The sequence below is a fragment of the Anarrhichthys ocellatus genome, unplaced genomic scaffold, assembly GCF_004355925.1.
Source record: "Anarrhichthys ocellatus isolate YVR2014 unplaced genomic scaffold, GSC_Weel_1.0 scaffold59, whole genome shotgun sequence".
Lineage (NCBI taxonomy): Eukaryota > Metazoa > Chordata > Actinopteri > Perciformes > Anarhichadidae > Anarrhichthys > Anarrhichthys ocellatus.
In genome coordinates this window covers 1,998,486-2,011,789 of record NW_022280089.1, presented here as the reverse complement: position 1 = coordinate 2,011,789, position 13,304 = coordinate 1,998,486, and positions in this window count along the sequence as shown.

Here is a 13,304-nt window from a genome sequence, read left to right as displayed (position 1 = left end):
ACGTGCTTTCACGTCAAAGTCAAAACACCAGAAAAGTCGCTAGATTTGTCACTAGTAGGTTTTGACAAAAAAAAGTCTGCATAAGGGTTTGGAAAGTTGCCAGATTTAGCGAGAAAGTCGCCAAGTTGGCGACACTGGCACCGGCTAAATATGTCTCCAGAGCAACATTGGACGTAACAATGGTTCCTATCACATATAAAACCAAACAAAAATCCATCTTCATAAAAACAAGTTGTACAAATAATAATATATACACAAGCATATTAGAGCTACTGCAGATGTAAAAACAAACTCGGTTGACTTACCAAATGCTGTGTTAAAGACAAACTCCATGCTGCTTTCTTTGTTGACAGTTTAATCCCACGGTTAAATCCCAACTCACAAATCCGTTTCTCCTTCTTCAGCCATTGAGTGTTAAAAAAACAAAGCTATATTTAAAAAAAAAAAAAAAAAGAATCTACACAATGCAAAAAAATCATTTCTTCCATATCTTTCAATTTGAACTCTTACTACTCCGACTAAGCCTTTGCTGGCTACTTTAAGTTTCGTTTCAGGATAGTCACGTGCTCGCCCACTGACCAATCACAGCACACGCTGCATCTCACTGCAGAGCTGCACCTGCAAACTGACGTCAAAGAATACGCCCAACATGTCAAACTAAAGATCTGATTGGTTGAACACTATGACAATCAACAATATCGTCCCCATTCACTTAAAGTGCAAAGGGATTCACTTGTGAGTCTGCAGGCCTCGGGCCTCTCTTCTTACCTAGAGACACAGAGGTGAGATCTGATTGGATAAAAGCTCTACTTAAAACAAGCTGCACTGGAAGCAGAGCAACTGAGGAAGACAGTAGCTGTGCAATGAGAAAATAAGATAATGGGAAAAATATAGCTATAACTTTGTGATTCTGTTTAGGCCAACAGAGAAGGCCTTGCTGGCCTTGACGGCCAACCACTGCCTAAGTTCCTCGAGGTTAGACTCCTAATTACACACATTAAACACAATGAGCTTACATAAGTACACATACCCTACTAGGCCTGCAGTGAGTTCTTCAGGGTGGCATGCCCTCCTGCTTATGTTGACCAATACGACATGTAATTAGTGCTGAGTAGGAGCAGACAGAGGTGGTGTTACCATCACAGGAATGGAACACAAGGAATACAACACCTCTGCAGTGTTGGCTTCAGCAAACTCATGCAGATTGGTGAAAAATCACAGTATGCATGCATCAAACCTCGGAGTCTGCCACATCAATAATTCTGCTCCAACTTCACGTACTTTGGACACAAATACAGCCCACCATACTCATCACATAAAAAAAATACACGAGACTCATCCATCCATCCATCCATTTTCCTCCGCTTATCCGGGGTCGGGTTGCGGTGGCAGCAGGCCAAGCAGGCCGACCCAGACCTCCCTCTCACCGGCAACATGTTCCAGCTCATTCTGGGGGATCCCGAGGCGTTCCCAGGCCAGCTGGGAGATGTAATCTCTCCAGCATATTCTGGGTCTTCCCCGGGGTCTCTTCCCAGTTGGACGTGCCTGGAAAACCTCCAGTGGGAGGCGTCCGGGAGGCAACCTCAGCTGACTCCTTTCGACGCGAAGGAGTAGCGGCTCGACTCCAAGTTCCCTCCTGATGACCGAGCTCCTTACCCTATCTCTAAGGCTGAGCCCGGCCACCCTACGGAGGAAGCTCATTTCGGTCGCTTGTAGCCGCGACCTTGTCCTTTCGGTCACGACCCAGAGTTCGTGACCATAGGTGAGGGTAGGAACGTAGACCGAGTGGTAAATTGAGAGCTTTGCCTTCCGGCTCAGCTCCCTCTTCACCAAGACGGTCCGGTGCAGCGCCCACTTTACTGCTGCAGCCGCACCGATCCGTCTGTCGATCTCCCGCTTCATCTTACCCTTACTCGTGAACAAGACCCCGAGATACTTAAACTTCTTCGCTTGAGGTAGGCACTCCGTCCCCACCTGGAGGGAGCAATCCACTGCTTTCCGGCAGAGAACCATGGCCTCAGATTTGGAGGTGCTAACTCTCATCCCCACCGCTTCACACTCGGCTGCAAACCGCCCCAGTGAATGCTGGAGGTCACGATCCGAGGAGGCTAACAGGACCACATCATCTGCAAATAGCAGAGAGGCGATCCCGAGACCCCCGAAACTGACGTTCTCCGCCCCGAAGCTGCGCCTAGATATCCTGTCCATGAAAATCACGAACAGGACCGGTGACAAAGGGCAGCCCTGGCGGAGGCCAACACCCACCGGGAACGTGTCTGACTTATTGCCGAGAATGCGGACACTGCAGTCGTACACGAGACTCACTAAGTGAATATTTATGAGGGTAAAGGTGAGATATTAATCTGATCTACAGCACCTTTCACAGCAGATAAAAGAAAAAAAAAACATTTTATTTGTCCACATTTTGGGATGTCTGTTTCTGGGACCTCAATACAACTGGAAATACCCACAACATTGTGTTAAATGCCAACAATGGTTGATTGTTTATTAAATCAACCATTTCCCCCCTTTGATTTTATATGTATTTCATTTTCTGCAAAACCCATTTCATTTTCTGCAAAACCCATTTCTACAAAACCCAATTTGTAGAAATGACAAAATATAGTCCAACGCTTTGACATTACACCAAATAAGAACATGTGTGTGTGTGTGTCCGGATTGGTTTTATATGTGATATGGACTGTGTATGAACAAATGTATACATTTGTTTTGTTTGTCAAAAAATGATTCATACTCATGTTACTAACCCCACAAAGGTCTAACTCCCTGTTAGACTGTATGACATATCACAATCACATTTAAAAGCAATTCTCATAAAATTGGTCAAGAAAAATTCAATATCATTATTTGAATGAAATGATCAAACATGGACAATAAAATAACGATATAGTAGGCCTTCAGTGTTTGTTCTAGAAATACTCATCTTTGGTGCCACTCACTGAATTGAGCTGCATACTTTAAATGGAGAACCTTCAACCAATCACTGTCCCTCATCCCTAGTGTCCAATTACGTTCCTTCTCCTATAGCTTAAATGAGCACCAGGCCTGCTCTCTGTTTATGGGCTTCTTCTCCTACATGGCTCCTGCTCCTCATCCCTGTGTGATGGCTGTAAAGCCTCTAAGAGTGTCCCGCCATCAGTGTCCACCGCCAGGATGACTGCGGCTCCTCAGCTGATCTCTGCTCCAGACAGTGTCCATGTCCCATAATCTCTCACACCAAGCCCGGATGTCAGCTACCAGTTCTCACCCCCTGCCACACGCACACACACCCTCACACACACACACACACACACTCCTACCACCCTTGGCGGCACAGAAGGCTCTCCTATGCCTTTTTGGCTTTATTTGTCTCCTCCTCTGTCTGTTCTTCACAGCCTGTTTATTCAAGCAGCTCCTTGGCAACACATTCACAGCTTCACGGCTCCCTTCTCCCAGCCTTCTCTGTTGGACAAGCAGCCCATCCGTGCTGCCCACCTCTGCATGGGACAAGTTTCTGATTCAGACTCACCAACCAAACCTCCCACCACAACCTCCTTTTGCCATCTTTACTTCTCCGCACAGTTAACCCTCTGTCGCTCTGTCTGGTACTTGGGTCTCTATGCGCTGGCAAACATTATTCATATTCAGATAAAGCCTCACGTGTGCTGAAGCTTCTTGATCAGTAGGAAAAAAAACAATGTCTTGCTTTCATTTTGAAACCCAAGCACGACCACGCCATGTTGTCAGAGAAAATATTTGCGGTTCACAGGACATGCAGCTCTCCTCCTGATCCGTTACATCTGTTGTACAGGAACAGGCTGTTTCAGCTTGCTGGGTAGCAACTGGCTCAGTGGGAATATTTTTACTGCAGTGAAAAAGAAAAACACTGAATAGTAAAGCAATTAAGAAACTGCCTGGTACACTGGCATAAGTGGTGAATGTCAACTTCATGTACAAGAACATCATTCAACTGAAGGTAGCTGGAACATTTGGCCTGGCCATTGGTTTGATCGGTTTTAATTAACAATGGGGATTAGGATGTGTCTTGTCATGGCGATGGCGGTGCATGTAGATGCAGCAGCTGGTAGCTCCCACACACTTTGCTACTTTTTGTTTTGATTTGTTGTCTCTTCGTATACTGTAACAAGTAAGGCAAATGACATACACTCATCAATGAACCAGACCTTAAAGCAATGACAACCCAGGGCATCTTCTGACCACACAACAACACCAGCTGGACTAAACAGAGTCCATCCCCTGGAGAGCTTAGATGGGAGCTTAGCTAACCCAGCTAAGACTCAAAACTATTCCACCACCGAGCCGGCTCTTAGTTGATGTCCAGCGGTTGGAAAATGAGATATATGAAAAAAACTTCAGGCTAACCCAGCAACAGGAGAGACAAACAGAGACTGTTGTGCCCACATCTTTTCAGAGACCTGGCTCCATTGTGGTATCCTAGATCAAGATATTGCATTTGACGGGTGCAGGACTCGAGGTGACGTGGTTACGTCAATGATGCTTGGTGCTCAAACATAGTCAAAGTTGATGGACAGTAAATGGTTTTATGTTATGACGTCCATATTATCTACTTAGAGAAATCCAATTAATTCTGCAAAAAGAAGTTGGCCATGTACGTTTCTGCAAACCATGTCCGTCATCCCTCGCACCCATCATAGCATAACTTTTGTCGCTTGTTATACTCATTACTATACAACATAACTTTCACTAACAGTCACCCGTTGTACTACATCACTTGCTCTGACCAAATGCAGAAACCTTGTCATTGAAGGTGTCGGTGCTTCGCAGAAACGTACAATGCCAAAAAGATTTCTGACTGGGCTGGAAAATTTACTTGTGCTGCTTTTTACCTTCTTTCTGATGCAAGTTCAGAAATGTACTGAAATGCACCACTGCTATGTTTTATTTTTGTTTTATCATGTAGCAAATGGGCTACGACTGCATTTCATTGTGCAACCCTGGAATCCATGATTTCTTTAACAAGGTATTCCAGTTGTTTAGTAAATTGTAGCTCCTTAACTACATCTTTGCTGGCAATCTGTTCTTGAAACAGATAATGTAACTCAACTAACCTATTCCTCAAAGATCCACCAGCGCGGGTCTTCTACTGTAACTGCTATACAATCCAGTTTGATAACTAATGCAGATTGTGTTTTTGCTGCATTGGGTCTTATGCTGGGTTGAAAGCTGTTCATCAGGTCGGTTAACACTGTGTCTGTATTTGAATCATCTTTGAGTCTATTTAAGAGACTGTCCTCTCAAGATAAAAAACAGCATCAGTCATTTTTAGCAAATGCCTTAAATTAGGCTTATATGTTTCCCTCTGAAGTCCAATTACAAACTTGTTTATTTTGGATCATTTGTTGCTATTTTTACAAAATGACTTTTCTTAGAAAATAACCATTTTATTAATACCCTACTCTTCATCTCTCTCTTACATGTCTTTTATTCTTTCATTATGATTTTACTTTTTATCATACTTGTATTATGTTCCATCAAGGCTTGTCAGGTTGTTTCTTACATCACAATCAATATCTATCAGCAACAATAAATAGCAGGCCTGGTTAATGACACTCTCTCATGTCTGGTCACTGTGTTTTTCTCGAAGCCTCTGGAAAGCACTTACTGCATCTTGCTTTAAACAAGCTCTATAAATAAAAATTGTATCATCACTATGATGTTCAAAGGCATGCTGTAGATTCCCAGGTGTATTTCTAATGCTGCTCAAAGCAATTCTTTTTTTCAATTTGTATCCGTATGGTATGGAAGTCAATCAGAAGACTCATCAGACTCATAGTGCATGCATATCCTGCAATAATGTAACTAACGATTTTCAAATCAATCTGCAATTAAACTGCATTTGGCTTCACGAGTCTGCTAATAGACAGCAGATTAGTAGTTAGTTAGTTATGTTAAGTATTGTCATACGAATATAATTGTTCAGCCCACAGCATATAAGACACCAAAAGTGCTGTTGCAGGAAAATAACAGGAACATATTACATTAGCCTACATAGCAACCACAGAGAACCGTTTGTTCTGCCCCAAGTATGATAATAAAATCTACCAAAATAAAATCATCCACACACAGTTTTTCCTTTTTTTTTTTTTATCCGAAGGACGAATCGGAAAAGGAAAAGGACAAAGTGTATGAACAATACAATATAATGAACAATACAATATAAATACAAATGTATGTTCAATGTTACCTAGATTACATAATAGGTCTTTTCTCTTCAGGGAGAACAATAAACCTGCCTGTGAACTTTGCACACAAAGATGTTTTACTTTTAGTTAAATTCTGCTTCACATACAACTCTGTCCTGTTGTTGTTTTAAGACAATATGTTTGGAATTTAGATTTGTACTAAGCATCAACAGACCACCTTCCTTCATCCATTCTGTTTAGTGAAGAGAAAAATAATTAATCACACAATTAGTGTTTTGTTTCCCAAAGATTTGATTGATTGCAGTGACAAAGTGATTTACCATTTAATCATGGTAATGGCTTCTTTTTTTCAACATCTGAACTAACAGCTGCAAAGGTTACCAGAGATGATGGTAACAATTCTTGGAGGAAGCAGCTATTCTAGAGACTTGTCAACACATCAAGGTACAGAACACATCTACGTGACCAAAGAACATAATCATATGTCCACAGATTTCTGTACTATTAAGCATTTGATGGCAACTTGATAATTCTACGTTTAAAACCAACTGAAGTTGAGACAAAGGGTCTGAAATTCAACCACTTTATATTTTTTTCTGCCCTTTGCCCTGTTCCAGTCTGAATTTAAAACAGACCTGCTTTTTTTGTTACAGATCCGCAGTTCACATTTTCCTTCCTGAAATGAATTAGAAAGAAAATCAAAGTGTGTCAGTCAGTGAGTATTCAGCTTCTCTGCAGTGTCGCTCCTAATTACCTCCAAATTCCTTTGAATGTCCTTGAGATGGCTGACTCACATTCAAAAGAATTGACATGAATTAGATGGAAACATATACAGGTAGAGATAGAGATAGAATTGTGAAGACGCACTGTCATAACCCGGCTCCTATGGGCTATGACACATATGGAAAGGACACAAGGGATGATGGTAAATTAAAGCTATTTATTCTAACAAAGTAAAAAATATCTGCTATTTGTGAAGCATGTCAGTCAGTAACATCAGTAATGTAAACGTGAATGCGTGCGTGATGAAGTGTGGGGTGTTAGCAGTGGAAACAAAAGAAGACCAAAACCAAAGTATTAACGGGCTGCCACTGGCAGGGATGAGTCCGTGCGCAGTAGAGCAACACAGAAGCAGAGCTTTTATGCCGTAGGAGCTCCAGGACCAGGTGCTCTGCATCCAGTAATCTGCCACTACCACGTTCCTGTGACTCCTTCAGGGACACAGGGACAAAGAAGTATCAAAACCATACTCGTACATTTTTAAGAGGCAGGGGCGGTCACACGCACACACTCGCACACATCTGGGTGGAACTAACCCCGAGCAAAATTAAAACTGGAAAGGTTTCAAATGAGTGTGTGTAAGTCTTTGGGAGGCCCTGGTATAAGTCTAGACAGGGGAATTTGTGGAACTGCTGACAAACGCCCCCCAGTCTAACTCAATCAAGCTAAAGATAATCTGAGGGATGAAGGGGGAAAAATTCCCCAAAAGGACTTGCTATGTTGTTGCACACAAGAAGCCTTGTAGCCAAACTAGCTGCCAAAATATGTCTTTAAATATGTGTGGTTTTGAAGCCTCACGTTTGGCATTTTGGCTGTCACCATCTTGTTTGTTGCAACCAGTGAGCTGAATTGACTGTGCTTGGACTGTGTAAGAGTGACGTAGAGACTTTGTATACGGCTATGGTTGCAGTAGCAACATGTCAATCACAAGGTACGAAAGCATACTATGGTCTATTTGACTCTAAATGGACCATGATTTACTAAATGAACATCATGGTGTATTGAAGAAGACTTAAAACTAGAGATTGAGACCATAAACTCATGTTTACAATATTTACCGAGGTGATTTTCTCATAGTCACCCCCTGATGGCAATTAGAAAGAATGCACATTTAATGCATTTATGTATTGGCTTCACTTTTCAGAACCGGAGGTTGCAAAACAGTTTTACACTACTAATAATTTTGCATACAAAAAAAAATCTAAAATGTGCTGTGGAACCACAAATGTGGAGTTGAAAACTTTCTGAAGCTGTAAATGAGCACTCTGTGGGCGATGAATACCCACAACTCCCCAGGGACAGACGGGCTGGATCTGCCCTGATGCACAAGCACAGAGGCATAAATCAATGATCAATCAAGAGCAGAGTGTCACATGTGGACATCATTAGTACACTGATGCTGGAGAAGATTCTGCCATTTCAAGAATTTTAAATTTATAATGGAGAAGTCTAGATAACATTAACATTTACCGCAACCACCATGGATGATTTATCCTATCGTGTAGAATAGTGGCACATTAGATGTAACCAACTTCAAATCAGAACTGGTAAAAACTGGTTGGAATGTCTTTTTTTAACCAGTCCAGCAATGGCTTTCGATGGTTAGCTTCGTTTTGTTTGGGAAGTCTTAAAAAACGTATAGAGTGGTAAATGGACTGTACTTCATACACATTCATACACTGATGGCAGGAGATACCGTGCAAGGTGCCACCTGCCCATCAGGACTAATTAACAATCATACAACATTCATACACCAGAGGCACAGCTACACGGGCTACTTCGGGTTTAATGTCTTGCCCAAAGTCACATTGACGTGGACTAGCAGAGCTGGGGATCGAGCCGCCAATCCTCTGATTTAATTTTTTTTATGACTCACTATGATAGACTTCTTAATAATCCATAGTATTACATTTGTCATACAAATGTCCTTCAAAGTATAGTATAGCTATAAAAAAGTCACATAAAAGTACATCAGAAAAGAATCATTAAAAAGCTATAGCACAGTATGTCAGACATGTCTGTTGGTATAGTATTTCATAAAGAGATGTCAAAAGTCATAGTGCTGTAAGTCTTAAAAAGTCAATGAATAGTATGTCACAACAAAGTGCTACTAAAAAAGTATTTCACAAAAAAGTCATATTATAGTTGTATTAAAAGGTATTTCACAAGTCATAGAATATAATGCTTTACAAAAATGATGTCGTAGTTTGTTTTAAAAAAGTCATGATGTGATATGAAATAAAAATTTAAAGTATAGTATTTCAATAGAAAACCATAGAATATTGTTACAGTATATTGTGAAAAGTCAATAAAAAGTAATGGCATAGTATGCCATAAAGAAATCATAGTATAGTATGTTGACATAAATCCAGATAGTTGTATGTCATAAACTATCTGCCAGAAAAAGTCCCATTCTAGTAATATTATTGCATTTATTTAAAAAGCCAACTAACAATATGTTATAATATGCAAGTAAAAAAAATCATGGTATAGTATGCAATAACAAGTTAAAGCACTATGAAATATAATAAATCAAAATCATATTATAGTACGTCATATTATATTTCATAAAAATAAATTGTCTTCATAAAGTATGTCTCAAAAGTCATGGTATAGTATGAAAAAGTAATCATTTAACATGTCAATAAAAAAGTCATATTAAAGTACATTATAAAAAAGTCATAAAAATGTCACACTAAAGTATGTCAAAAAGTCATAGTATGCCATCACAACTAATAAGGAAGTATCTAAAAAAAAGTCAAAGAGTAGTATGTAATTCATAGCAATGTAAGTAAAAAAATGGCATGAAAAATAACATAAGAATGTCATAGTAGAGCATTTCATGAAAAGTGTGACATAAAAAAGTATAGTCTGTCATTAAAGAAGTCATATTATTAAAGTATGGCATTAAAGAGTTATAAAGTATGATATAAAGAGTATTACAAAATTAATATTATAGTATGTTATACAAAAATATATGGTATAGTATTTTTTTATAATGGCATAGTAGAGCACTTCATAAAAAGTCTAGAAGTCAATATATAGTATGTCATAACAACGTAGTTGTATGGTGTGGTGTGACCAGGTATAAAAAGTACCCTACATTGTAATAAAAATAATGATAGGTGACTGGATTAATAAGATATACACTAAGTATTGTTATAAGCATGCTTAGAAAGACATTTAGGGATAGTTCATGAATAGATTAAAAAGGTAGAATGTAATAAATAAGTTTAAAAGGTACTGGTGTACGGAGGTATGCTTTTATTTTTGTTTTATTTTGAAGAGTTCATGTGGTAAAAGGAAGTAGGATTTGAGGATAAAGGTAAATAGTTTATTGGTTAAGGTAGGCCTACTCGTGTGAGCGTGTGTATGTGTGTGTGCGTGTGTGTGTGTGTGCTTGATGCGTGTGGGCCCACTGAGTTCAATCTGATTTTGAGTTGTATGATAGTAATTCTAACTGAAGGGAGTTATTGTTGCAACTCATGATATTTTAAGAACAAAATAAATTGTGAATTAAAGGATACTTTTATTTTGTTATTTTAAAATTAAATTATCAAAGTAAATAATTGAAATGTTATATTTCTAAAACTTAATTACAGTGTGGAGTTTGATCATTTTCTTTAATTGAGGTTATTTAATTTGTTCAGGGTGATAAGATTATAAAACTCCTCAACAATCATAGTGTTCATTCGTGTAACCTCACATCCAACTATGATGCCTCCTGCTTTTCCCTGTTTCTGAACCTGCTGCTCAGATAGAGAAGAGATCTCTCCGTCCCTGCAGGTATGGAGGGATACTCAGAGAAATGAATGTGCCGCTGAGCTGCTGGCATTGACTGATGCTGTTGTTCCACCTGAAGACGAGACAACAGTCAAGGACAGGGATCCGAGAGCATTTATATGACATGTGTGATCGGATGGTACCTCCAAGGATGAAGAAGGCACTGACCGAGAATGACATCTGTTTTTCACCTGACAGCCCATTCCTGTTGGACAACATGCTCATTTAAGCATTTTTTCATATATATATATATATATATAATTTGTTTTTTTTTAAGTTGAGCTTTTATGCATTTTCTATATATGTTTTTTTTAAATATTTTTGTAAAACTAAATTCAAAAGCTTTCCAAAAAAAAAAATGCTATATCATTTTTGTTAGAATGGAGAAGCATCTAAGAGAACATTCTGACCACTATCAGACTTACAAACTCAGAACAGTTTAGGATGTAGGATAGCACTGACGACACCATTTATTTTTCATCACCAATATGCTCATAAAGAACCAGAAGATCACAGAGAAACTTTTTACTTGAAACTTCTGAATGTAATCTATCACTTGAAATGACTAGTTAACCTGACATTATCATGCAGGTAATAATTGTATTGACTGGAAAGTACTTCCACTTTTTCTGAACATTGTTCCATACAGTGAAGATAAATCTACAGACAGCAGGTCACATTCAAATCTGGGCAAAATGAACTAAATTGGTTACAGCCGTAATGTGTGTATAGTCATGTTAGGGGAAATATGTAAAGGATAATGTTTGTTAGCTCTGCATTGTATCTCCTCAAGCTCTTTTTAATGGGTTTTTGAATACAATGGGGGCCAGTGTCTCCGGAGAGAACAGGAAGAGGAGTATGATATGAGTGTGGCGAGTACATCAGGGGATTTGATGTCTTCATGGCAATACGGGGAGTAAATACGCTCTTAATATCTTTCAAAGCAGGATGAGGCAGGTTTTACAGATTGACACCGAGACGCTGATCAAATCCTCATGGCAGTGACAGCAAAACCTGAAGCCACAGTTGGGAGAAAACTAGAACATAATATCAGAGTGATCAAAACAGAGTAAAAGCACATTGTGGACTGAATCTCTCTGGCCTCGGGCCTCAGTGACAGACTCTTGGATGGAATGGTCTGTTGCTCTTTCTGGCCTGCATGACTTCCACTTCTGTCTTGCTCATATGAGTGGAAGGAGATGGCACAGACAAGATCACAAGCTTGTGTAGGTGATGGACCAGGATGTATAGTAGTGCAGCTGGCTGCACACTTCCCCTGATATGGAGATTATTTCGTCTCAAACAGGTGGAGTTTAGTCACACGCTTGACTAAGGACCTCAGCAGTTCTCCAGGGCTTTGATTCCCCCCTCTTCCAGCTATGGCCTTGACCTGTCTTTGCATTTCAGACAGCTACGCCCACACACACAAAATGATGGCCATAAGTCCTTCATCAGACATCCAGTAAAAGCATCATCATATTCTTGCTCTCTGCATTCATTGACTCATCTTGGGCATACGAACATGGATTATTCTGATTTGACGGCAGCCCTGTGAAGACAGATAATGAATGTGACAAAAAATGCATTCATAAGGTTTGACGTGGTAGCTAACCACGACTGTGCAGTGTATTTAAATGATTGTGGTTTATGACGATAATCACCGTTATGTATGCAGGAAGTCTAGGTGAGATGATGCTCTCTTTACGGTGACCATGAGTAAGGTTCAGTGTATGTTGGAGAGTATTTGGTTATGAAATACAGAAGAGCATGCAAAGTTGTAAATGATGGTGAGGCAGACAAACTAAAACATGTTTAAAAAAACGAGATAAAAGCAGAGATGTGGGGCTGAACTCAATGATTTAGATGACTAAAAGATGCTTCAATTTTGTCGGCACCGGCAGAGAGTCATCAGAACAGCTGGATTCTAATCATGTGGCTGTAGAGTTTGCACAAAGAAAGACCAGAGAGAGGGCCCTGCAGTCCGCCAGCCTTCCACTCTTTCATTACAGGCTGCAGCTGATGTCTTTACAGAAAACTTTGCAAAGTTTTGTAAAAACAGGGTGGACAAAATGTAATACTCTGGTGAATGAAAAAAAAATCAGATTTTTGAGGGTACTCAAGGGTTGTTTTGCTGGTCATGAAGTCTATGGATTTAGTTGAACTCTGGTATTATATTTATGGTAATCAGGATAGAATTGTTACAATTATTTGACAGATATTTGCCGATTCAGCAGGACACTGGACTTTCATATATGATTGAAAAATGTTTGGTATGGGAGAGAGACAGAATGGTGATTACGTCTATGTTTCAATCAGTGGACTTTACAGGGAGGTAGACGCCGATACTTTCATAGCTGTTAGCCCTAATTACATCCATTTACAGCTCCCTTCTTCTCTTTAACTTAAAGACCGAAAGGAATATATGTCTCTATATATGTCTCTAGATCGGTGCTCAGAGAGCACTTGCATCAATCATTAAGGCCATTTTGAAATCATTTTGTAAAGTCTTCTATTATCCCCAGCTGGTTAAGTTAATGAGGGCATTTAAGGACGAAG